The sequence below is a fragment of the Erythrolamprus reginae genome, chromosome 2, assembly GCF_031021105.1.
Source record: "Erythrolamprus reginae isolate rEryReg1 chromosome 2, rEryReg1.hap1, whole genome shotgun sequence".
NCBI lineage: Eukaryota > Metazoa > Chordata > Lepidosauria > Squamata > Dipsadidae > Erythrolamprus > Erythrolamprus reginae.
The window spans coordinates 91,721,950-91,746,739 of record NC_091951.1 but is presented as its reverse complement, the minus strand read 5'-3'; the positions used below and the strand labels follow the sequence as shown (position 1 = coordinate 91,746,739).

At 42.8% G+C, this 24,790-nt stretch overlaps 1 protein-coding gene across 3 annotated transcripts in view; it reads right to left on the bottom strand.

The window, feature by feature from the left end:
* The window catches only part of DNAH1 (dynein axonemal heavy chain 1), a 254,640-nt gene extending 230,414 nt beyond the window's left edge, over positions 1 to 24,226 (bottom strand). For all 3 annotated transcript variants that reach the window (XM_070738680.1, XM_070738681.1, XM_070738682.1), the window contains exon 1: positions 24,161 to 24,226. The gene's annotated coding sequence lies outside the window, so the exon portion shown is untranslated. The remainder of the gene's footprint in view (positions 1 to 24,160) is intronic.
* Between the last annotated feature and the right edge of the window lie 564 nt (positions 24,227 to 24,790).

Sequence of the window (24,790 nt, the reverse complement as noted above, 5' to 3'; positions counted from 1 at the left end):
ATGATATGTAAAAAGAAACAGGGTGATTTTATTTAGGAAATTCTCCATTGTCCACCAGAACTTTCCGTTGGTGAATGTGAGTGTATAGAAGTAAAATTTCAAGTCTGTTTTATTTGTACAGGTTCTAAATAAAATGATGTGGCCTGAAAGATATACTGATCCACATACATTGGGTTATGTTGATCTTATGTGCCAGACTACAAACAGAACAACTTTCAAGTTCAACCAGATGTTCTAGTGGATGCTAACAAAAGTTTGAATATTAAAAAAGAATCATATATTACTATATAATGCCTGATTTAGATTAGGTTTAGAAATACAAGATACACAAAATATGCTTATAAGCTCTGAAATTAACAAAAAGAAAGAATAGCATTCAGTGTAGGACATAGAAGGTGGAGGGAGGAATCAATTTCAGATCATTCACTGCCATGAAGAAAGTTCAGCAAATGTGGAAAAACCTCTTTTGCCTAAGGCTCTGGTCAACTAATTTCAGGTTAAAGAGAACATGGAACTAAAAAGACCTGTTCAGTAATCCAAATTTGTGATCAACAGTGAGAGTGCTGGCTGGAGAGGAAACGGTGTTCAATAAAGCAGGAGTGTCTCTGGGCATTACATCATTCTTGGTACTGCTTTTGTGTGGTTTCTCTATATTTGAGGGCACACAAGGCGTTGCATGCACACGATGGCCAGCTCATTTTTAGCCTTCTTTTCAGGCGTTTTTCATTTTCCCCAGGCTTCAGGAAAGCCTCCTGAACCCTGGGGATGGGGAAAAATGGCACAACGGTTCGACCAGAAGTTCATTTCAGCTCCAGCATGCATTCATGTGCTGGCCAGCTAATTTCCAGCCTTCTTTTCAGCCGTTTTTACTTTCCCCAGGCTTCAAGAAAGCCTCCTGAACATGGGGGTGGCGAAAACCGGCGCAACAAGCCAACTTCCAGTTCATTTCCAAACTTCCAGTTCATTTCCAAACTTCCAGTTGATTAGATTAGATTAGATTTATTGGATTTATATGCCGCCACTCTCCGCAAACTCGGGGCGGCTCACAACAATAATAAAAACAGTACATAGTAACAAATCCAATGCCCACCAATCTAATTACAATTTTAAGTTGGCTCTTTTTTTGCTGTCCCCAGGCTTCAGGAGTGAAGAGGTTTCAGTAAGGCCTGTGCACATGCTCCAGAGGGGCAGAGCAGGGAGTTGTGAGCATGCACCAGGGGAGGCAGCATCGGGGTTGTGCACATATGTGGGGGAGGGCATTTCATTAGGGGTGTGGGCACGCATGAACCTGTATATGCACCCTTTTGGCAGCCAAGCCAAAAAAGGTTCACCATCACTGCTCTATATGGTTTTGTTTGATGTATAGGTTATAGTTTTATAGACAGTAAGAGAGGCTGATCGTTCCCTTGAAGTCATTCCTGGACCTCACCATTCTGGACAATTTTTATCAAGTTTCTCACCTTTTTGTGGTTGAAGTGGTGATGGCTTTGCTACTCCAGAGGATCCTGGATGAAATACATTACAGTGGAACCCCGACATACGAGCTGCTCTACTTACGAGCTATTCGAGATAAGAGCTGGGAGGGGAGAGACATTTTTGTTCGTCTCCCGAGCTCAAATCCGCGATACGAGCCGAGAAGAGCCGGGCTGGCTTACTTTCCTTCCTTACTTTCCGGAAGTTCGCCTTTGGCGTTTGGCTTCAGGACTCAGCTGGGAAGCCGCGCGGCTGTTTTAAAAGGTCGCCGCCGGCATGGGGGGCTTCCTAGCACCCCCCAAACCCGGGTTGGGGGTTCGGGGGGGTGCTGGCAAGCCCCCCAGGCTGGCGGCGACCTTTTAAAACAGCCGCGTGGCTTCCCAACTGAGTCCTGAAGTCAAACGCGGAAGTTCGCCTTTGGCGTTTGGCTTCAGGACTCAGCTGGGAAGCCGCGCGGCTGTTTTAAAAGGTCGCCGCCAGCATGGGGGGGCTTCCTAGCACCCCCCAAACCCAGGTTGGGGGTTCGGGGGGGTGCTGGCAAGCCCCCCAGGCCGGCGGCGACCTTTTAAAACAGCCGCGCGGCTTCCCAACTGAGTCCTGAAGACAAACGCGGAAGTTCGCCTTTGGCGTTTGGCTTCAGGACTCAGCTGGGAAGCCGCGCGGCTGTTTTAAAAGGTCGCCGCCGGCATGGGGGGCTTCCTAGCACCCCCCAAACCCGGGTTGGGGGTTGGGGAGGTTCTGCAAAGCCCCCCAGGCCGGCAGCGACGTTTTAAAACAGCCACGCCGCTTCTGAAGCCAAACGCCAAAGGCAAACTTCCGCGCCTCAGGAGTTAGCTCGCAAACGGCGCGGCTGTTTTAAAACGTCGCTGCCGGCCTGGGGGGCTTTGCAGAACCCCCCAACCCCCAACCCGGTTCGGTGGGGGGCTAGGAGGCCCCCCAGGCCGGCAGCGATGTTTTAAAACAGCCGCGCCGTTTGCGAGCTAACTCCTGAGGCGCGGAAGTTCGCCTTTGGCGTTTGGCTTCAGAAGCGGCGCGGCTGTTTTAAAACGTCGCTGCCAGCCTGGGGGGCCTCCTAGCCCCCCACCGAACCCGGGTTGGGGGTTGGGGGGGTCTGCAAAGCCCCCCAGGCCGGCAGCGACGTTTTAAAACAGCCGCGCCGCTTCTGAAGCCAAACGCCAAAGGCGAACTTCCGCACCTCAGGAGTTAGCGGCGAAGTAACGTGAAGGATTGGAAAGCTGAAACCACCCGGTTTCAGCTCCCCAATCGTCCACGTTACTTCACTCCTGTCCTGGCTAAATCGTGTGGCAGCAAACATGCTTTGGGAGTTTGGCTGGGGGGGAGGGAGTTAGGAAGGTGCAAAGCATGTTTGCTCCCACGGGGAAGGGAAAAGGCGGCGGCTTAAGCCCTTTCCTGTGCTTCGGAAGCCGCTGACGCGCCCCTCTGACGGCGTTCGGCGGCTTCCGAAGCACAGGGAAGGGCAGTGAAAAGGCGCGATGCTTTTCCAGGCAGCCGGCTTGCTGGCCGGAGAAGCGAGCGATCCGGGAGTCCAGGAGGGGGAGAGAAAGAGAGAGAGAGGGGGGGGAGAGAGAGAAAGAGAGGGATAGAAAGAGAGAGAGAGTGAGAGATGCTCAGTGAGCCTTTCTTTGAAGTTGCCTTTCTTTCTTTCTTTCTTGCTCTTTTTCTTTCTCTCTTTTACCTTCCCTTCCTCTATTTCTTCTTTTCTTTCTCCTTCCCACCTTCTTCCCTCCCTCCCTCCCTTCACTCATTCCTCTCTTACTCTCCCCTTTCATAAGTTTCCTTGCTTCCTTCATCTGTTCCTGTCCCTTCCCCCTTTCTTTCTTTCTTTCTTGCTCTTTTTCTTTCTCTCTTTTACCTTCCCTTCCTCTATTTCTTCCTTTCTTTCTCCTTCCCACCTTCTTCCCTCCCTCCCTCCCTTCACTCATTCCTCTCTTACTCTCCCCTTTCATAAGTTTCCTTGCTTCCTTCATCTGTTCCTGTCCCTTCCCCCTTTCTTTCTTTCTTTCTTTCTTTCTTTCTCTTTTTCTTTCTCTCTTTTACCTTCCCTTCCTCTATTTCTTCTTTTCTTTCTCCTTCCCACCTTCTTCCCTCCCTCCCTCCCTTCACTCATTCCTCTCTTACTCTCCCCTTTCATAAGTTTCCTTGCTTCCTTCATCTGTTCCTGTCCCTTCCTCCTCTTTCTTTCTTGCTCTTTTTCTTTCTTTTACCTTCCCTTCCTCTATTTCTTCCTTTCTTTCTCCTTCCCACCTTCTTCCCTCCCTCCCTCCCTTCACTCATTCCTCTCTTACTCTCCCCTTTCATAAGTTTCCTTGCTTCCTTCATCTGTTCCTGTCCCTTCCCCCTTTCTTTCTTTCTTTCTCTTTTTCTTTCTCTCTTTTACCTTCCCTTCCTCTATTTCTTCTTTTCTTTCTCCTTCCCACCTTCTTCCCTCCCTCCCTCCCTTCACTCATTCCTCTCTTACTCTCCCCTTTCATAAGTTTCCTTGCTTCCTTCCTCTGTTCCTGTCCCTTCCCTCTTTCCTTCCTTCCTTCCCACCCTCCGTCCATTCATTCACCCATTCCTCTCTTGATCGCTTAAAGCCGGTCCCTGGTGCAAAAAGGGTTGGGGACCTCTGTCCTACAGGATTGGGTGGCAGAGAAGTTGAACATATGTAAATTTAAAAGTTTAAGAAAGTTTACAAGTTAAGTGAAAGAAACTTCATTATTCATTTATATGTACATGTACATTTCTTCATTAAAAACATGTCTTTCTGCATAATTTAGACTAACTTTGTGAGTTTTTTGAGGGCTGGAACCAATTAAAATTATTTACATTAATTCCTATGGGGAAAAATCGTTCGAGATAAGAGCTGCTCGACTTAAGAGCCCAGGTCCGGAACGAATTAAACTCGTATCTCGAGGTACCACTGTATTTGAACCCTTTCAATTAGGATTCAGGCCCTGATACATAACAAAAATTGCCCTTAATTGATCTCTAGCAAGAGCAGGATGGAGGAGATTCATCCTTGTTCTTTTTAACCCGTGGCTTTTGAAACATTGACCATGATATCCTTTTGGGCCAATAGGGAATTATTAGTGAGTGGCACAGCCTTGTTCCGGTTCACTTTCTTGTTCCAAAGTGACTGATAAAATTTCCACCTGCCAGTTACAAAAGCCATCACTGCTTGGATCTACACATATACTATGCTGATACAGCATGGCATCCTAGCTCTTGGAACAAACTCAAATTGTATGTGGACAGCACTTCAAAAATTCACTCAAGTGTACCAATAGGCTTTTGCCTGTTTAAAGCATGCAGGTAATCCCACTGCCCTGTTAAAATAATAATATAAACAAACATTTATTTATAGTGAAAACAGCATGTTAGCAATAGTACTTTTTAACAGAGCCAGCATATTGTCCCCTCAATCCAGGTCCTCATTTTACCCACCTCAGAAGGATGGAAGGCTAAATCAACTTTGAGCCAGTGATGAGATTTGAGCTGCTGACCTATAAATCTACAGTCAACTTCAGTGGCCTGCAGTACAGCACTCTACCTGCTGTGCCACCCCGGCTCATGTTGTCAGTAGCAATCCCAACCTGGACACCACTGTCCCTTGTGAGTGTAGCAATCATAAGAAGCTCAACATCAGTCTTCCTGCAGATGACTTCACAGGAAGCACTTGAACCAGCAAACCTTACTCCACTTAATACCCCTGCAAGCTTTGCAGAGTCTCAAATCCTCCTTCCATTTCAGATTTGCTGTGGACATTTCCCTCTTCTTGAACACACAAGTGGAAGTGGCTGAGCATGGCTCACTTAATTTATTAATAGTTACGACTATGATCCAGATACAATTTGGCCCAATTTGCTATTAATATACAAATATTCTGATTCTTTCCAAGAACTTTCCTGGGACTGCTCCTACTATTGCCAGACTTTTGTGCCTGCCTTTCCTTAGGGTAGCCGTAGCCCTGTTCTGTACCATTACTAAGCAATTTGTACTTGAGTGTTAAAGTGTGTCTGATTCCCATTATTAAACAATGTTTGGATAAATTTCTCTTACAAGTGTCATGGGCAAAAAGGTTGTCATCACTTTCCAAAGTCAGTGGTGATCAATCAATGTAAAAAATAATAATACATGAATGAATAATAAGGGAATAATAAATGTAATATTGTGGGATACTAACAAATCCATTCAAATAAGAATGAAAAAAGTATCTGATGCTTTGGCATCTCTAAGCAGTCAAGGGCTAGTATACTATATTATATATAGTAGCCTTTGATTGCTGGAAGTTTCATGTGAAAATGAAACAGAAGTGCAATCGATAAGTGCTTTTTTAATAAGATGAATTCCTTAATGAATCAGAATATCAAGTCTATTTCTTTCTCTAAAGATTTCCCCATCATTATCTTCATTTAGTCATTTCCTTCAGCTTGTTTTCTTTTGCTACTAAAAGTTAAATCCTTGAAGAATGAGTTTCCTACAGAGAATGTTGTTTTTATTAGCTGTTTAATGTTGGACCCATATCTATTTTCCTAGCAGCACAGCATGACTGGTTGTTATCAACTAAGTACCATGGACTCATGATGAATCATGGTTAGACTCTTTTATGCCTGTTGAACTGCTACCCTGGAACATTAATGTAAACTGACCTACTGTGTCTGCTTTGATGTACCAGCAGTGTTCCCTTGAGGTCATAGGAAAGGCCAAAAAAACTGCACTAACTCTTCACCTTTGAAAACTTCAGATTTATGCCTGTTCTACTGAGAAGGATGCTCAAGGGACATAAGCACCATCTATACCCTTCTTAATGAACAACCTGTATGACAATTAGATTTGTATGAAAACAAAATCCATAAAAGAATTACAAAATGCTTTTCAAATTCAATATTTTTCTTCCTTCCAATCTATTCTACCAGCATTAGCTGCTTTTATAAAACTGTGACCATTTAATCTCTGGTGCTAAATAAGGTGAATATTTGCTGAGAAATGTAGACAAGTTGGAAACACACAATTTTTGTCTCATCGGACTGCTCTCAATAATAGCGCCTCCATATCTTTTTACTCTGGAAAATTTTTATTCCCTGTACTGTCACTGCTATTAAACATTTTTTGCCTATGACTGAATATTATCCCTGTAGATTGGGCAAATTAGATGTGCATGTGCATGTGTTTGTTTTAGCTATATTAGTTACTTTGTCAGTAAAAAGTGGCAAAACTGCTTTTCTCTGCATTCCATTGCTTTGTTTTATTTGATCCTGGCTCTGAAATCAAGCAAGGCTTTTTTTAGAAAGGCAAAAGGATTCAAGTAGGAGAGAAGAGAAAAAAGTTGCTCTTGGTCCTATGAATTCTATTAAAGGTGAAAATAAACACTTCGACCTCCAACCAGATGTTTTAGCAAACACATATAAATCTGATTCATAGGCCTTATTTTATGCTGTAAATGTACATTTCATGCAGTGATGGGTTGCTCCCAGTTCGGCCCGGTTCTGTGAACTAATAGAGACGGTAGGGGAGGCTCCACCCACCCGCCCAGGATGCTCCACCCGCCCGCCCGGGACACTTCTGTAAAGTAAACTATTCTAAAGTGACACACGCAGTGAGAAAGGAAATAACAAGAAATACATGGTATTTGACTGATAACTAACTCTTCCTAGAAAGGAAACAACATATGCCACTGATATGGGGGAAGCCAGAAAAAGACTGTGAACTTGAATGTTTTGCTGCTGTGCATTTGATATAATCCCTGCACTTCACTGAAATTCTGTCAGATCATAAAAATCTATTCATCAATTAAAACAAATTCCTGCTTGGTATCCTGATAAAATCTGCCAATTTGTCAGATGCATAGGAGGAACCACCCCTGCTACCGGTTCACCCAGCATTGGGCAAATTGGTAGCAGTGGGAGGCTCTGCCCAGCTGCCTGGATATAAGAAGGATGCGCAGAAGCGCCATGCACACATACACACACACATACACTTAGTAGCGAACTGGTAGCGATGGAATTTGAAATCCACTACCGCCATGCTTGTTTTTCACAACTGTAAATCCATTTGGTACTGACTTGGAGCAGACATAATAGAGATAGGACAGACTGGGAAACAGAAATTGTATGCAGGCTAAGTTTTTCCCAGTCATGGATTGGTGAGTAATAATCTCTCTCAACAGTGTGGAATCATCAAGAACTTGTTGTTTTCCCCACTTTGTATAGAATGGATGAACAGCTACGGTAATTGTTTGTTTTTCTTGTTATAAAAAGGTATAAGATGCTGAGCTTTCAGCCAGTTAATGGGCTGCTATTGTATTAAACATCAGTTTTGAATTTCTATAAAATTTCTTTGTTATGCTTCTAAAATTCTAGGCCAGTGTTTCCTCCTGCAAAGGAACATTTTTTAAAAATTTGCCAGCTAGCTCTCATAAGAAAAGGAAGAGAAAGAAAAAAATCTTTTTTTCTGTCAGCAACTGGGATGAAAACAGATTATACCATACAGATTTTCTATATTCGCAAAGGATGGAAACATACCCACTTCATAGATCCAGAAACCAAAATATAGGAATCTATAAAACACTGAACAAGACACAGATGTTTTATACTCAATCTAATCTTGCGATGTCTTGTTTGATTATTTCATTCCACTAGAATTAAATCTACAATAATGTGGGAGAAAAGCAATGTTTTAAAATAATAAGTCAAGTTGTTTTTCAAACACAAATGCCTGGATAATTTTTACACTCTTAAAAAACATTCTCATGCAATACTACTGACCTTATTAATAGTCAAGAGATAAATATATGGTTGAAATAAGTGAACAAATATTTCAAAGGTGCTTTTTTCAAAAGGCAACTAGATTGGGCTTTTTTTCCTTGAGAAATAACAAAATATTTCACTTCTCAGTTCTAATGATGGAGAGATGGGAAGGTTAGGGAGGGTTCCATATAGGTTCTGATATAATAGTGTGGGATGGAGGGATGCTTAGAACCAGAACCCTTCTTTCACCCACCTACCTTTGCCATCCTATCAGAACCTATCCAGCTGGACCTTTATCCAGCTATCAAATCCTTACTGAAGTCCTTGGATAGACAGATATTACTGTCTGATGTGGTAAAGTTATCATTGGAGGATGTAAGCTGTTCAAACTGAAGTTGTCTTTTGCAATTGACTGATGGTTATTATATTATATTTTATGTTCATATTATTTCCCTCGGTGGTCAAAACATCTAAATACACCACAAACCTCCGACACAACTAACAAAAGATTCTTTAAATATAAAGAAAAAGAAGGAAAAGATTAGTTACAAAAGCTTCCCTAACAAACTAAGAAAAAAAATTAGATGTTATCAATATATACAGTAATTATATATTATCAATAATCCCTGGTTTATTAATACGTACCATACCTACCATATAATGATCAATAACAAATATTATTATAAAATATTACAAAATCTGATATCCTAACTAATGCTACACACTAGCTCATCTACCCTTTTGCTGAGTGCATTATCAAGATATACCACTAGCTCCACATCTTAAAATACACGTTCTGGATGTGCACAGAATATTCTGTATTAGGTTTAATAATACTAAGAGAAAATGAAATGTGGAAATGCTGATACAACACAAGCCTCAATAAGTGTTGAGAAGACTAACTACAATTTGAGTTTTTTAGTCAAAACCAGAATTCTCACTGGAAACATTAAACATTGCCATGCTATTTTCTTCTTTCTCATTGGCACAAGCTTTTGATCTATTGGTTTTTCTCTGATGTAATATTTCAACTGAGTATAAAAACAATAAATGAGGTTCTCAAAATGACTCAATCATTATCTCAAGGGAAAAATACTTTGTGAATAATTAAAAAGGTTAAAGGACAGAAACAAATTAGTGTTTTTGTTTGATAATGCATCCTTTGCTTATCTCAGGAATAAGTAAAATGTGTTTGATTTTAGAAAAGACTTTGTGCCTTGTAGTTCAAAACCTGAAAAACACAGCACAATGTTTTTTTGTACATCTTTTCCAAAACGTGCCTTTAAACATACAGATAAAAGATTTTACAGATTTTATTTATATACATATATGATATATAATGATGATTATACTTGTTTTGGACTCTGCTTTTCACATCTGTTTCAAAATGATTTCAAGTGCTCCTAATACCACTAGTAGTAGTAAAGCATATTAAAATATCAAAAGGAGTTTGATCTGGTTTTGAATTTGATCACCTCCTTTTAATTTTCAAAGATGATGGGTATGTATTGTAGGACCTGTTGTCTAAAAAACTGGATGGTACAAGAAGGCTCACATTGTTATAAGGCTTACTACTGCAATCCCTTGCACACTTCTCTGCCTATCAAATTACCACTGTTTTGTGTAAAAAGTTTTGAGCACTATAACAATGTTGAGATACACAATTATGGCATTTAATTTAACAAAGGCTAGATTTATAGAAGGCGTAGGGAATATATTTGAAGTATGAGAGGAAGAGCCACTACCAAGGCAACAGCCAGGTAAGTGGTGTGTAAACCTCTTGCAAGAAACTGATTTGAAAAAAAAACCCATCTCAAACAAACCCTAATTCACCTGACGATAAAGTGTGTGTGGCGGGGGGGGGGGGGGAGGCCGGGGGAGACATATTCAGCCTTGCAAGATTCTGTTAGTATAGTCCAGATTTAGGTGGCATTTGTTTTTTAGTCTGGTCTATCTTGAGGCTGACAAGATTGCTCATGTTCTTTGCTGATCAGTTATGCTTAGAGGAGCAGCTAGTGTGGTTATTTACAAATGATTCAGGAGCATTTGTGTTATAATACACCTATAAACTAAAAATGGGCATAAATATCACACGAATGTTTTAACAGTGTGCTTTTATGCCTGTTTCTTTTTAGTTCTGAAGATAATATTACATGAGCCGTGGTGGCTCAGTGGGTACAGTGCAGTACTGCAGACTACTTCTGTTGACTGTTGATTGCCAGCAGTTCAAGTCCTTCCGGTTCAAGGTTGACTCAACCTTCCATCCTTCCAAGGTGGGTAAAATGAGGACCCAGATTGCTGGGGGCAATATGCTGACAATATGCTTAGAGAGGGTTGTAAAGCAATGTAAAGTGGTATATAAATCTAAGTGCTATTGCTATGTCTTAGAGCACTGTGTAGCAGACAAGAAGAAAAGATTTGGGAAAAGTATACATAGATAGACTGAAAGGAAAAGCGTACTAAAACAATTATGTAATCAAGAATCTGAATAAAGAATCTATTAAGTAAGATCCTGTGATATTATATAATCATGGCTAGCTTTATTTTATTCATCTTCTTTAATATGCATTTATTTATTTTATTTTGAGGCAACTTGAATTAAAAAAACTCTCTGGAGACTTCTATGATTTAAAAGAATACATAATTTAAAAAGAAACACGACTGACTGACTGACTGACAAAGTTACTAAAAACATCCAGATGACATAAACATGCGGATGGACATTTTTTCATGCTATAAACTTGCTATCGAGCTTGACAAGGAGGATGCTCTTTGACTGCACTGCTTGGGAGCTGAACTTCAATTGTGGTTTCTTTTTCAAACTTATTAGAATAAAAATATACCTTATCCCAGAAACTAAAGGTACTTTGGATAAATACAGTACGTCCTTCCATGCATTTGTTAGCCTATAGGCTTCTAAAGTTTCTGTAGATACATATGTTGATACATTTAGGGAATCAGCTAAGGCGCTAAGCAGCAGATATGATTTAATATTGAGAAGTGAGAAAATACATTTACAAAACACAGACACATGTTTGCAATATATTTGACACATATAATGCAGCAGTTACTATGATAAATTATATGAAAGTACTCAAGAAGAAAGTCACCTAATAGCTGTAATAATAACATTTCTACGGGGTTTAATTATTTATGTTCATCAGCAAAAGATGGTGACAGAGCTAGTAAAAAGAAGTTAAAAGATAACTAGACCCACAATATTTAAGGATTCAAACCAGTCACAAGCAGAAATATTTTTACTCTATAGATCATTGTAACATTACAAAGCCAGTTTGATCTAGTAGTTAAGCCACCAGACTAGCAGCTGGGAGACCATGAATTCTAATTCCACCTTAGCCATGAAAGCTGCTGGGTGATCTTGTGCTATTCACGTTCTCTCAGCCCAATTCGCCTTGCAGTGCTTTGCTGTTGTAAGGAAAATAAGAGGAGCAAGGAGTATTAAGTATGCCTTATTTATGGTAGGAAGATAAATAAATAAATAACCAAACAAAGACTACCTGTTTATATTTTTTAAATGGATTGAAATTGTTAGAAGAATTGTTATAAGATGAGGCTGCATCTCATACAGAACATGAATAACCATATAAAGGAGAAAAGTCTGATGGGGATAAAAAGACAACAGAAAGTAAAGATAATGAGTTCATGTTCTGGATTCCGAAGAGAAAGAAATTGTGTACATGGATGCTAACTAGACATTCTGGGACTAGACAGAACTTTACAGCAAAGTATATATATATATATCTGGAAAAGAACTAGATGTAGTAAACCACTACATATACCCTGGCCAATAGATCTCAGTGGAAGGCAATACAATAAAAGAAATTGATTGATGAGTTACATGTGGCTGGCAGGCATTTGGCAAACTAAGCACAATTATCAAGAATATCCTCCCCCTACGTCTTATATATCTACTCTACTCTTACATATGCGGGCAAAACATGGATACTAACCTCACAATCAATTTAAAAAGGCTACAAGTGGCATGAAGAGCCATGGAAAGATCCGTGCTTAGCATTACAAGACAAGATAGAAAGACCTGCACATGGATTAGAGAACAAATGAAAATATAGGATATAATCAAAAGAGTAAAAGAATTGAAATGGAAATGGGATAGTCACATACCAAGAACTGATGGCAGGTGGACCAAGGCAGTCGTAGAATGGATCCCACTTGATAAAAAGTGCCCACAACTGAAATAAGGTGGATCAACAACAGGCATCAAGTATTGTGGGCCCAATTGGTATAGATTGGAAACAAGTGAGAGGCCTTCACCTTGCAGTGGATAGACAATAGCTAAAATTACGGTGGTAGGTTGATGATATTATTGAATTTGCAAGCAGAGTTAAGTTGTTGCCAACATTTATTTTATTTTAAATTTTGCCTATGATGAGTCTCAGCTACTACAACACATATGCCTGAATTACTTCACGAATTTGGAACTGTAGTTAATTATTTTGTATATTTTATCCAAGTAGATCTAGATCTTCAATAACTTGACTGAAAATTACTTTTATTTATTATAATCTTTACAAAGGAGATCATGTGAACCCTATTATGAATGCCACTAATTATTCTCAGAATCAGCTGAGTCAATTAGTATACAACGTCTTGTTTAAAGGACATGAATACCTTACTGAATATTCAATGCTTAAAGTGCTTTGATATACTGTGCCTTTCATACTGATCTTCAACTATACAACTATACAGTATGGTAGAAGCTATGATTGCTGAATTAAGCAAAATGTTGAATAGTGGTATCACAAAAATAGAACACAAAGATACAAATTGGATATTAAACATGTTGATTCTACCAACAAATTGAACAGCATACATGTTTATTTTCCCTCCTTGGGGTCTGTTCTAAAACTGTTTGGCAATAAATGGATACCCTCACTCTATCAAGGACCTTGGAGTACTCATATCTAATGAGTTAAGTACCAGAGCCCATTGTAAGAACGTTGCCAAAAAGGCAATAAGAGTTATTAATCCAATCCTGTGTAGCTTCTTCTCTGGCAATATTAATCTACTAACCAGAGCATATGAAACATTTTCTAGACCAATTCTTGAATACAACTCACCTGTCAGGAGCCTGCACTGCATATCAGATATCAATACAATCGAGAGTTAAAAAATATTTCTCAAGAAGAGTTCTCCACTCCTCTGCTCGCAACAGAATACCTTGTGTCACCAGACTTGAAATTTTGGGCTTAGAAAACCTAGAACTTCATTGCCTTCAATCTGATCTAAATGCCGCATACCTCCCAGATCCAAAGGAGTTGTTTAGTGAAAGAAAGAGAGAGAGAGAGAGGGAGGGAGGGAGGGAGGAAGGGGGGAAGGCGGAAGGAAGGAAGGAAGGATACCTTCTAAATTAAGAGACCAATAAGATCTCACATGGTTGGCCTTCTCCAGATCCTGTCGGCTATGCAATGCAGGTTGGCGGGGCCACGGGGGAGGGCCTTCTCTGTTGCCGTCCCAGCTCTGTGGAATCAACTCCCCCCGATGTCCGTACTGCTCCCACCTTACTGGCCTTCCACAAGACCGCAAAGACCTGGCCTTGCTGGCAGGCCTGGGGGCAATGAATTGACATCTATCACGGCCAAATTGTATGAATGGTATGCATGCAGTGAAGGCCTACCAAAAGTTTTACTACCACACTGTGGGCGTGGCTTATGCAGGACGTCCTGCATTTTCTTTCAACATCTTTCACTGCAACATGGGTGCTCTGGGGTAGAGCTCCATTTTTGCTACACTGCTGCGTCGTCATCGTCCCCCCGGTCCAGGCAGTAGCCGACCCCTGTATGCATGTATGCTGATCAGATAGTTTAACCATGGGTTTTAATTGGGGTTTCATAGTTTTAGACTTTATATTTTACTTCTTTTTGTATTTGTAATTTTATATTATTGTAAGCTGCCCTGAGTCTTCTGGGATTGGGCGGCATAGATGTTGAGTTAAATAAATAAAATAAACAAATAGTTCATAAAATCATTTACCACAATGTCCTACCTGCCAATGATTTCTTCAGCTTCAACCGCAACAATACACGAGCACACAATCTATTCAAATTTAATGTAAACAGCTCCAAACTCAACTGCAGCAAATATGACTTCTGCAACAGAGTAATAAATGCCTGGAATGTACTACCTGACTCTGTGGGTTCTTCCTCAAACCCCAAAAACTTTAACCTTAGACCATCAAAAGTCAATCTCACCAAGGGGCGGGCCACCATTCCCAGCACTACCGGAATGAGCTGGGAGCAAGTGCACGTGCCCCCAAAAGTATTCAGTTTCTGCACGTGCACAGAAGCCAAATCCCATGTGTGGATGCACGCATGCGAGATTTCCAGCAAAAAGACCCGAAAATAGGGCAAAATAAGGTAAGTGACTGCCGCTGCTCGCCTTGCTGCTCACCTCTGCCCACCCTGCTGCTCACCCAGCTTGCCACTGCTCACCCTGCTCACCCACCACTCACCCTGCTGCTTGCTGCCATTCACCCTGCTTACCCCGCTGCACTGCTTGCAGCAGCTCCATCCTGCCGCAAGTAGCAGCTCCACCGCGAGTGGCCCGCCCATTGCCCACTCTGCCACCCCACCCGGCCCTTACCTTGCTCACCGAGAAGATGGGCAATGGCGTGAGGAGCAGGCCGGGTGGCCCCAAGCTCCAGCCACACAGCCTCTCTGGCTCTACCACGCCGCATGTATCTCTCTCCTGTGACGTGAAAGTGCAAAAAGCAGGCCATGTGGCCAGATAGGGCAAGCTGCTTTTGTTGCTGGCCCCAGCTGTCACTGTAGGCGTTGCAATGAGATTTGGCTGCTGTGCATGTGCATCAGCTCAAATCCCGCGTGCGGACGTCCTTCTGGCAGCAAAAATTGTTGGCTTGTTTGCTTCTGCACATGCAACGAAGGCAAAAATCCTGGTATTTTTTTACCAGAATCACACCGGTTGTGCGTGCACAGCGTGTGCATGCTTGGCCACAATGGAACAAAGCTACACGCTTCATTGCCACCATAGCCCATCCCTGATCTCACCCCATTCCTAAGAGGTCTGTAAGGGGCATGCATAAGTGTACCACTGTGCCTACCATCCCTGTCTTGCTGTCTTATTGCCTAATTTATCTGTAGCTACCTTGCTATGTTTATACCAATACCTACTACCTTGTACATGCTTGACAAAACAAACAAATAAAACAAATAGACCAGTCAGATGTTTTAACCAAAAACCATGCAGTTCATTTTTACACGATGCTGACTCATTCCTGATCTTCTTTGTCCCTTTCTCCACCATTTCTGCTGTTATTACAAGTTCTTTCATTTCAGCTTTTTTATTATTATTCTTATCCACCTCCTTTATCTAAGCTGCATTTTTGTTGCATTTCTTTGGCTTGCCCCATAGCTGGTCCTAAAACTGCACTTTGTCAAATGTTACAGTCTCTCCACTGATGGACTGGTAAGAACATTTATCATTTGACTGAAATTGAAGATTCTACCTATATTGTACCATTTGAGCTTTGTATCTGCTGATCTTCTTGATTATAGCTGTTACTTGCTGTTATTATTTCCAGTGCTTCCTTGATTTTCCTTGTCCTTTGTGATTATTCTTGCTTGGGCATTTGTTGGTTTTTTAATTCTTTGGGGGGGGGGGTTCATCTGTTCTAGTTGCTTGAAACTGATCTTAGTATGCTTATGTTATTTTTCTATCTGATCTTCCATTTTGGCTTGTTTTCTTGCTTGATAAATCTACTTATAACTGCAGCCGTGCCACACATTAGTTGATTTGTTTCTTATAGTGAGCTAGTAGTTATATTTCATATTATAATATTGACATATTTTAATACTTGTACGAGCCGTGGTTGCGCTGTGTTTGGAATGCAGTACTGCGGGCTACTTTTACTGACTGCTGGCAACAGTTTGGGCATGGCTGCTGGCAGCAGTTTGGCAGCAGTTTGGCAGTTCGATTCTCACTGGCTCAAGGTTGACTCAGCCTTCCATCCTTCTGAAGTTGGTAAAATGAGGACCCACAGTGTTGGGGGGCAATATTATGCTGACTCTGCAAATTGCTTAGAGACGGCTATAAAGCACTGTGAAGCTTTATATAAGTCTAAGTGGAATTGCTACTAGTTCTTTCTTTGGAACAAGCTTCAGTGAAGGCAACCTTATTCTGGTGTTTCTGTGCTGTTCTAGATGCTCAATTATTCTCTGTTTCAATTCCTACTGTTGTTATTTTTTAGTTAGAAGGCTTTGTTCTTTTTGTGGAGAAGGCAGAGGAGAGGGTGTCTTTTTGGGAATTAAAACAATTCAATAGCTATGATGCTGCCTCTATTGCAGACTCCCCCTGGCTTACTTCTACTGTCTGAGCTATTCTGGTAAAGCTTCCGGTTTCTTTTCCCTGTGGGGTAGATCTTTGCCGTTCTTCCAGTTCTGCTTCTATGAATACTTTAAACTGTATTATAAATTGACATTGATCTGCTAGCTTCTGTTATTTCTGATTCTGGATGTTGCTTTTCCCAAACTGTAACATTTTTTCCTCTTATCCTCTTCTTTATATTAATTTGTAATTTGATTTGTAATAACAGATTACTATTTCATTTTCTTTTTTGTATATTTGAAATGGGTAAAACAACTTTTCCTCGTAGTTCTGCAGTTGTTGGCCCTGTTTACAGAGTCAACAGTCCTGTGTCCTTGTAGCCCATGTCAGTAGCTGTCCAGGAACTCCAACACTTCACAAAGTTCTTGCTGATCTGGGTAGCGAATAATCTGGAATGGATTTTTGTAAATTATATTTCACTATACTGTTTATAGGAGAGGCATTTTTTATTTAGCGCCATTGATGAACATGGGCCTCATTCTCCTAGGAGCTGGCAAACCCCATTATTTTTGTTGTTATTTTATTATTATATTTATAATTAATTATATTAATTAATTAATTAATTAATTAATTAATTAATTATAAATATAATTATTATAGATGCTTTGCATTAACCTTGGGAGGAGCAGTAAACAAGGCTGTACCAAGAGATAACATTTTGCAATTCTATGCAAAGTGCATCAGATTTGCTAACATAATGTAGATGTACCAGACATTTTGGCAAATAAAATTGCCACCAGAATTTCCCCATTTGAAAAAGCACCACAGATATTATAGGCTTGATCAAGTTCTATTTAAACTCTCAAATGATATAACAAATATCATTTTGGTTTTGAAGAGATTGCTGGCATGTTATCGCAACTGAGGAAATTAAACCTGATTCAAAGAAGGCAGAAGCTATTCTGCAAACTCAACTCTTGAAAATCTAGACCTGCTGGTTCTTTTCTAGCTACTGTAACTATTGTATGAGTTATTCTTCATTATGCAGACTCGCTGATTAAAAAGGGAACCACTTGGTACTGAGCTGCAGCAGCTGACTCTACAGTTCAACCACTAAAAAATGAGTACATTAAACAACCTTGTCTGTCTTATTATAATCTCAATATACCAATTTTTGTGGTGACTGATGGCAGTCATTTGGAGCTTGCTTCTATTTTGTTCTAGACTCAGGAAGATGGATCAAAGATGCCTTTAGTATATGCCGACTGTGCACTTTCTTCCATGGAGCAGTAGATTTTATGGATCAAACACCAAAGTTTGGGCTATGGAAGATTTTAATAATGATTGTAGAGACATCAATTTGTGCTGTTAATAGAACACAATTTCTTTGTATACATAATTTAATCATGATAAACTAAACCATCTTGTAGCCAACTTATTTAAATATTGCAGCCATACAATTTTTTTTGTTCAGTGCATTTCCGGAAAAATCTCTGATTGCTTATTGTGCCTTAAATTACCAAAATCAGGATCAAATATATTAGTGGAACAGTAGATCAGTGATTTTCAACCTTTTTTGAGCTGCGGCACATTTTTTACATATACAAAATCATGGGGCACATTGAGCGGGGGGGAGTGGGGGGGCTAAAAAAAGTTTGGACAAAAAAATTATCCCTCTCTTCCTCCCTTTCACTCTATTTCTCTCCCTCTTTCTCTCTCTTCCTTCCTTCCTCTCTCCATCCCTTTCTTTCTCCCTTCCTTCCTCTCTTTTTTGCTCTTTCTATCTCTCCCTCCTTCCCTGCCTTTCTTTCTCTCTCTTTTTTTTTCTCTCTCTCTTGTTTTCTTTCTCTCTCTCTCTCTCTCTCTTGCTTTCTTTCTCTCTCTCTTTCTCTCTCTTGCTGAGCTTCGCGGCACACTGGTTGAAAAACACTGCAGTAGATTAATCAAATGCTCAAGAAGCCCCTCCATCTGATTTCCAAATTTAGACTTGGTTTTAGAGCCAATCAGGATTTAGATTCTAATCCTGATACAACTACAGTGATCCCCCGCTCTTTGCGAGGGTTCCGTTCCAGGACCCCCCGCAACGAGCGGGTTTTCGCGAAGTAGCGCTGCGGAAGTAAAAACACCATCTGCGCATGTGCAGATGGTGTTTTTACTTCCGCAGCGCTAGCGAGGAGCCGAAGATTGGGGGCGGCGCGGGTGTTTTAAAACGTCCCCGCCGACATGGGGGGCTCGCTAGCACCCCCCTAACCCGGGTTGGGGGTTTGGGGGTGTGCTAGCGAGCCCCTCATGTCGGCGGGGATGTTTTAAAACACCCGCACGACTTTCCAATGAGTCCCGAAGACAACGCGTTTGTCTTCGGGACTCATTGGAAAGTCGCGCGGGTGTTTTAAAACATCCCCGCCGACATGGGAGGCTCGCTAGCACACCCCCGAACCCCCAACCCGGGTTTGGGGGTGTGCTAGCGAGCCCCTCATGTCGGCGGGGATGTTTTAAAACACCCGCGCGACTTTCCAATGAGTCCCGAAGACAACGCGTTTGTCTTCGGGACTCATTGGAAAGTCACGCGGGTGTTTTAAAACATCCCCGCCGACATGGGAGGCTCGCTAGCACACCCCCGAACCCCCAACCCGGGTTTGGGGGTGTGCTAGCGAGCCCCTCATGTCGGCGGGGATGTTTTAAAACACCCGCGCCACTTTCCAATGAGTCCCGAAGACAACGCGTTTGTCTTCGGGACTCATTGGAAAGTCGCGCGGGTGTTTTAAAATATCCCCGCCGACATGGGAGGCTCGCTAGCACACCCCCGAACCCCCAACCCGGGTTTGGGGGTGTGCTAGCGAGCCCCTCATGTCGGCGGGGATGTTTTAAAACACCCGCGCGACTTTCCAATGAGTCCCGAAGACAACGCGTTTGTCTTCGGGACTCATTGGAAAGTCGCGCGGGTGTTTTAAAACATCCCCGCCGACATGGGAGGCTCGCTAGCACACCCCCGAACCCCCAACCCGGGTTTGGGGGTGTGCTAGCGAGCCCCTCATGTCGGCGGGGATGTTTTAAAACACCCGCGCCACTTTCCAATGAGTCCCGAAGACAACGCGTTTGTCTTCGGGACTCATTGGAAAGTCGCGCGGGTGTTTTAAAACATCCCCGCCGACATGGGAGGCTCGCTAGCACACCCCCAAACCCCCAACCCGGGTTTGGGGGTGTGCTAGCGAGCCCCTCATGTCGGCGGGGATGTTTTAAAACACCCGCGCCACTTTCCAATGAGTCCCGAAGACAACGCGTTTGTCTTCGGGACTCATTGGAAAGTCGCGCGGGTGTTTTAAAACATCCCCGCCGACATGGGAGGCTCGCTAGCACACCCCCGAACCCCCAACCCGGGTTTGGGGGTGTGCTAGCGAGCCCCTCATGTCGGCGGGGATGTTTTAAAACACCCGCGCCACTTTCCAATGAGTCCCGAAGACAACGCGTTTGTCTTCGGGACTCATTGGAAAGTCGCGCGGGTGTTTTAAAACATCCCCGCCGACATGGGAGGCTCGCTAGCACACCCCCGAACCCCCAACCCGGGTTTGGGGGTGTGCTAGCGAGCCCCTCATGTCGGCGGGGATGTTTTAAAACACCCGCGCGACTTTCCAATAAGTCCCGAAGACAACGCGTTTGTCTTCGGGACTCATTGGAAAGTCGCGCGGGTGTTTTAAAACGTCCCCGCCGGCATGGGGGGCTTCCTAGCAGCCCCCCAAACCCGGGTTGGGGGTCCGGGGGGTGCTGGTAAGCCCCCCATGCCGGTGGCGACGTCGCGCCGCCCCCAATCTTCGGCTCCTCGCTAGCGGGCAGGCAGGCGGCTCCTCGCTAGCGGGCAGGCAGGCGAGAGCTAGCGCCAGCGAACAGCTTGTCCGCGCTCGCTCTGGCCGCGAGAATGAACGGTGTGGGCGGGCGAAGGGCGGGCGGCAGCGAGGAGTTTGCGTGGGCGGTGGGGAAACTCCTTGCTGATGCCCGCTGCTCGCCCTCTCGCCAGCAAGAGGGGGAAGACCCAGGGAAGCCGCCCAGCAGCTGATCTGCCGGGCACCATCTACGCATGCGTGCCCATAGAAAAAAGGGCACGCATGGGCAGATGGTGTTTTGACTTCCGGGTTGAAAAATCGCGAATTACCCTGTTCGCAATGGTCGGGGACGCAATAACCGGGGGATCACTGTACTCAGTCTCTCTCACACTATGGTGGCTAAAAAAAAAAGACAGTTCAATTGTAGTATCTAATTATGGAATTATCTCCTTGGGAAGATACTAATTGTTTCTACGCTGTGTTTGCTTAAACAAAAATTTAAAATGTGTTACTTAAGATAAGCATCCACAAGGTAAACAATTTCTCTAGAACTATACCACCCTGTAGGCTGTTTTTTAAAATGAATTTTAATCGTTATTTCTTGTTTTTATTGAGGATTGTTTCATTGCCTTTTCGTACACCACTTTTCACAGGAAAATTAGTAATGAAATATGTATGCATGTATGGGGAGAAACTCAAAAAAATCTTTATTTTTTAACATTTATTTAAGGCTTGGAGAAAGAAAACAAGCAAGTTATTTGAAAGGAGCATGTTTTTTTGCAACTTCAAAAAAAGCCTTTGCTCTATCTTTCATTTTCCCTCCAATGTTTTATTTTTAAACTTCATGCCGTTTGCTTGTTTTAAATGCCGAAGGGCAAGAGAGTAAGGGCAGATTATATGACAAAAGTTCCCAATACCATTAAAAAATGTTTTTCACATCTGGTTTTGCACTCCTGAAGTTAATTACATAAGTTTTAGTTTGTCTTTGTTTTGTGTAATGGATGAAAATATAGACTGGGAAAAACAGTTGCTATGAAGGTCTGCCCTCGTCAATTTTCTGCCTTATATTTACAATCTTGAAATTTCTACTTTATTTTGTTCTCGGGCAATAGCTTATTCCCAGACTTCAAACAAGTGTTTTTGTGTTCTGAGGTCACTTTCTATCTTCCTTTTGTCTTTAGATTTATGAATTTATTTATCAAATTTCTAAGGCCACCAGACTCCATAACAACTCTAAGTGACATATAACATTAAAGCCAAGTCAAAACAAAATAACAAGTAAAAAGTTATAATAAATGTTCAGAAATATCAATAAAATCATCTAGACATAAATATTCCCACAAGAGGCCTACCACACATAGCAAGAAAGAATTGGTTTTAAGGCCTTCTTTTATGAAAGTCATGGTAGGGGCCATACATACCTTAGAAGCAACCACAAAGACCCAACAAACAACCATAGAAACCACTGAAACAAAATTAGAATCACAACTACTGGCATGTCTAGAATCACAACTACTGGTGTACCTAGAATCACGTTTTACATCTTTGGATAAAAAAATCCAAGCACAGAAAAATGCAAACCATATACCTAGTATCACTCAACAACAACACTTCAAATACTACCTCAACAACAACTGCTAGGACCTTCAACCACCAACATCTCCATTATAGTCAAAGACACCATCAAGCGGGAGCAAAAGCTTCACAATGCAATCCTATCTGGACAAGAAAATGTCAAGCCTGACATCAACATAGTATGCAACATCATCATAAGCCCTCATACACAAACCATAACCCCCGAAGAAATCATCGGTTTCCAGAAATGGCCCTGAGCACAAGAATACAGTGGTACCTCGAGATACGAGTTTAATTCGTTCCGGACCTGGGCTCTTAAGTCGAGCAGCTCTTATCTCGAACGACTTTTCCCCATAGGAATTAATGTAAATAATTTTAATTGGTTCCAGCCCTCAAAAAACTCACAAAGTTAGTCTAAATTATGCAGAAAGACATGTTTTTAATGAAGAAATGTACATGTACATATAAATGAATAATGAAGTTTCTTTCACTTAACTTGTAAACTTTCTTAAACTTTTAAATTTACATATGTTCAACTTCTCTGCCACCCAATCCTGTAGGACAGAGGTCCCCAACCCTTTTTGCACCAGGGACCGGCTTTAAGCGATCAAGAGAGGAATGGGTGAATGAATGGACGGAGGGTGGGAAGGAAGGAAGGAAAGAGGGAAGGGACAGGAACAGAGGAAGGAAGCAAGGAAACTTATGAAAGGGGAGAGTAAGAGAGGAATGAGTGAAGGAGGGAGGGAAGAAGGTGGGAAGGAGAAAGAAAAGAAGAAATAGAGGAATGGAAGGTAAAAGAGAGAAAGAAAAAGAGCAAGAAAGAAAGAAAGAAAGAAAGAAAGAAAGAAAGAAAGGGGGAAGGGACAGGAACAGAGGAAGGAAGCAAGGAAACTTATGAAAGGGGAGAGTAAGAGAGGAAAGAGTGAAGGGAGGGAGGGAAGAAGGTGGGAAGGAGAAAGAAAAGAAGAAATAGAGGAAGGGAAGGTAAAAGAGAGAAAGAAAAAGAGCAAGAAAGAAAGAAAGAAAGGGGGAAGGGACAGGAACAGAGGAAGGAAGCAAGGAAACTTATGAAAGGGGAGAGTAAGAGAGGAATGAGTGAAGGGAGGGAGGGAGGGAAGAAGGTGGGAAGGAGAAAGAAAAGAAGAAATAGAGGAAGGGAAGGTAAAAGAGAGAAAGAAAAAGAGCAAGAAAGAAAGCTGCAAGCACCCCCCCGAGCCCCCCAGGCCGGCTGCAACCTTTTAAAACACGCGCGCCGCTTCGCAGCTGTCTCCTGAAGCTGAACGCGGAAGTTAGCGTTTGGCTTCAGGAGACAGCTCCTTGGCGCTTGTATCTCGAATTTGGGCTTGTAAGTAGAACAAAAATATCTCTCCCCTCCCAGCTCTTATCTCGAGTTGCTCTTAAGTAGAGCAGCTCTTATGTCGGGGTTCCACTGTAATGATGGCTCGATGCTCCCGATTCAGTGGAACCGTGGGGGAGGGCCTTCTCTGTGGCGGCCCCAGCTCTATGGAACCAACTACCCCCCAACATCCATACAGCTCCCACCCTACTGGCCTTCCGCAAGGCCACGAAGACCTCTGGCTCTGCCGGCAGGCCTGGGGGCCACAAATGGTGCATCCTTCATGGCCAAACTGTATGAATGGTGTGTATGCATGCGATTACGTCTTTTTATAACAAATGGGTTTTATCATGGGGTTAGTTTTTGAGATTATATTCGACTTCTTATTGCTTTGTATCTTTTGTATTTGTATTATTATTTTGCAAGCCGCCCCGAGTCCTTCGGGATTGGGCGGCATAAAGTTGAATAAATAAATAAAATAAATAAATAAAATAAATAAACGGTCACTAAACAGATTGCCGTTAAGTCGAGGGTTTTTTTTGTATTGCTGTTAGCTCTGGGCTCCACGAGGCAGAGAAACCACAAACCCGAGAGACCCTTAAAGCGGCCTGTCCCGCTTCCCTCTCTGCCCTCCAGAGGGGCTGACCCACCCTATTCCCTCACACCTCAAGGCATCCCGCTACAACGTCCACCCAGATTGGCCAATGGTCCGTGACCCCCATAGACCGGCTGGGTGACAGATTTCGGAAGGCTTTCGGACGGAGCCCCTCACAACAGCCGAGGCCCACCGCCACAAACGACGCCACCCCCTCACACACACGCGCGCCCGCGTGCGCCCCACCCGCCACCGCCGCCTTCCCAGCGCCACCAGCCCCGCCGATACCCACCGAACCTGAGGGCTTCCCTTCCCTAAGCAGGGCCAACCGCTTGGTCTCCAAGGTCCAGGACGCCCGCGAGGGTTGCTAGGGGCGGCTAAACCATTCCAAGTTTCAGACTTTGGAAGGCCGGCGCTCTTTCTTTCCCCCCGTTGTCAAAGTCACAATCCCCGCTCCTTTCCTAGTCTTTCATTCTCAGTGACTTTGCTCGGCGACTTTAATTCTCTTTAACCACTTGCGCTCTTCTTTCCGACCACCGTTCCCCCCCCCCCGGCCGAGAAATTGGTTGCTTCTTCCTCAAAGGGACGCGCGGCTGGCGATTGGCAGGCCCGAGTTTCCCGAGCTTAATCTGAAATTGCTTTCTTTGCCCCTCGAATCTTGCTGGCAAGAGAACTAATTGGAGTGGGCGAAATACTTGCCGCGCTACTAAAAAAAAATAACAACGCTTGCAAGGGGATGCCAACGAACGTGGGGGCTGCAGTTCTAAGTGGGCATGTAAAATACAGCGGCCATAAACAATGTTCACACTTACCAAGTTTTTTTATTTATTCATTCGTTTGTTTGTTTGTTTGTTTGTTTGTTTATTTATTTATTTATTTTAATGCCGCCCTTGTCCTTAGACTCAGGGCGGCTCACAATATG